A 2,249-nucleotide genomic window follows, 5' to 3' on the forward strand; every position below is an offset into this window, starting at 1 on the left:
CCCCGCCACGCCGGCGGCTGGGCAACCGCAGGGGCGCCCCACCGGGGACGCCGGGACCCGAACAAGCCGGGACCCACAACGCACCCGGAGCGGCAGGGGCCGCGTCAGAGCCAAGCCGCCGTTTCCGGCGCCGTCGAGGCCTGCGCTGCGGCGGGAGACGCGGGGCCAGAAGGTGAAGGAATCCCGCACCAAGGAGACGTCAGGGCGGCGCTGGAAGGAAGAAGCCGCTGCCGCCGCAGAGTGACAGGAGCGCGGTCACGTGAGCAGAGGCACGTGACCGCCGAGCGAAAGCGGAAGCCGGGAAGGCCCAAAACAGCCGGCGGAGGGGCGTGGCCTGGTGAGGAGCGTGATCTGCGGAGGGGCGCGGCCTGTAGGGGCGTGGCCCGTAGAGGGGCGTGGTCGGGGAGGGACCTGCTGCGTCCCGGGAATCCGAGAAGCGACGACCCAGAGGTCAGCCCCGGAAGGACACCGAGCCCGACCCAGCCGGCCTGCGGCCAGACGGAGCCGGGACCCGCGCCCTCAAGCCCAGAGCGCCGTCTAGGACAACTGAGGACCTGGGTTTGGGAACCAGATCGTGCTTTTGGAAAGGTTAATTCAGTGCCTTTGAATAGCTTGGTTTTTGCTTCTCCAGGGCTAAAGCAAACCCTCCTGAGCTGTGAGTACCCAGCACCTTGAACGCGAGCGCTTCCTCTCTGCGCTCTGAGAGCAGGTGCATTCCCAGCCCGCTGTGAGCGCTAGGGACTTTTCCCCCGTCCTTCCACCCCGGCAGGTCTTTCCCTGGCCGCACCTCATTCCTCCGTCAGGGCACTGGGCCGTGCGCGCAGCATTGTCCCGGGTCCTCTGAAGCGCATCGGATCCCCCGGCTGCGCCCGTCCACCGCTGCCTGGAAACCGCGAGCTGTAGCCGCCCTGGCCTCTCCGGACCCCGGCTCGATCTCCTCACCTCCAGGGACACCAGCCTCGCCCTGAACCACGGACTGCACACTCTCCTAGCAGCTACCAGGGTATCCACGAGGCTCACGTCAATTTTTTTTTCTTTGTCCGTTGTTGCTGCCCTTTGTTGCTCATGCACAAGGTCTTTGGTACCCTTTTTTCATACGCTTAAATTTATTAGCTATTCCACCTGGAAAGGTAAAGTAGATTACTGTCATCATACCTTGACAAGGAATGGAAATTGGATTTTGTTTTGTTTTGTTGTTGTTGTTTGTTTTTCTTTCGGTACCAGGAATCAAACTCACGACCTTGAGGTTGCCAGGCAGGCGCTGTGCCGCGGAGCTAAATCCCCAGCCTCCAGAAGTGGAAATTTGAAAGCAAATTCAAGGAAAAAAAACTTTCACAGAGGGTGAGGCAGAAACTGATGATACACCAATAAGCGCCCCAGAGTGAAACTGGAAATGGTATTTTACAAACCGGAAAAATAACGCTCTGGTGGCACATGGTCTCAGCTACTTGGGAGACTGAGGCAGGAGAGTCGGTAGTTCAAGGCCAGCCAGGCAGCACAGGAAACACAGGCAACAATCGAGACCCTGCCTCGTTTTTTTAAGAAAGAAAGAAAAGAAAAAAACAGTAAAATATTTCGTGCTTTACTTCCAAACCAAGAAGCAAATGACAAGCTTTCATGAAAATACATTCATTTTGGTTTTTTATTCTCAAAAGAGCCTTCCCTTGGTCTTCCTCCAGAATTCTGCATTTTCCCATATTAACATTATTTTTAATTCACATATAAGTAGCTTGCACTGTTGCAATATCAAATGCGTATCTCAGTGCCTCTGGTGTTGGAAGAAGTCTTCTTGCACTTTGATGCAGTTTAGATGTTGCCTCTCAGAGGAGGACCGTGTGTGAAGGCTTGGTGGGCTCGGGGTACTGGGAGTTGCTGTGGACTTAGAAGAAGAGAGAGCATTTATGGGAGATCCTCCACTCACTGGGGTTGTTGTACTCTAAGAGAACTGTGGGACCACAGCCTCTTCCTTTTCCCCTTTCACTTCCTGGCCATGAGGTAGAGGGTTCTCTACCACACGCCCTTTTATTCCCGCCCAGCGTCCTTCACAGAGGCCCCAGGCAATGGTCTGCCCGCTCTTAAACCCGAGCCTCTAAAATGGTGTGCCAAAATAAACCTTTTCTCTTAAAAGGTAATTATCGCAGGCATTTTACAGTGAGGACACACATTCATGTGATGGCGGGTGCCCTGAGGAGCAGAATCAATGTCAAATCGTGGAATTTATACAACATATTAGAAATCGTGAGATGTCA

The 2,249-nt window shown here is 54.8% G+C and overlaps 1 protein-coding gene across 2 annotated transcripts in view; it reads right to left on the reverse strand.

The window, feature by feature from the left end:
- The window catches only part of Atp6v1h (ATPase, H+ transporting, lysosomal 50/57kDa, V1 subunit H), a 113,531-nt gene extending 113,257 nt beyond the window's left edge, over window positions 1-274 (reverse strand). The window contains exon 1 of one of the 2 annotated variants that reach the window (XM_005396063.2): window positions 85-274. The gene's annotated coding sequence lies outside the window, so the exon portion shown is untranslated. The remainder of the gene's footprint in view (window positions 1-84) is intronic. The other variant, XM_005396065.2, reaches the window with a different exon arrangement.
- Window positions 275-2,249: the final 1,975 nt, after the last annotated feature.

The sequence above is a fragment of the Chinchilla lanigera genome, unplaced genomic scaffold (assembly GCF_000276665.1).
Source record: "Chinchilla lanigera isolate Chin_1 unplaced genomic scaffold, ChiLan1.0 scaffold00053, whole genome shotgun sequence".
Lineage (NCBI taxonomy): Eukaryota > Metazoa > Chordata > Mammalia > Rodentia > Chinchillidae > Chinchilla > Chinchilla lanigera.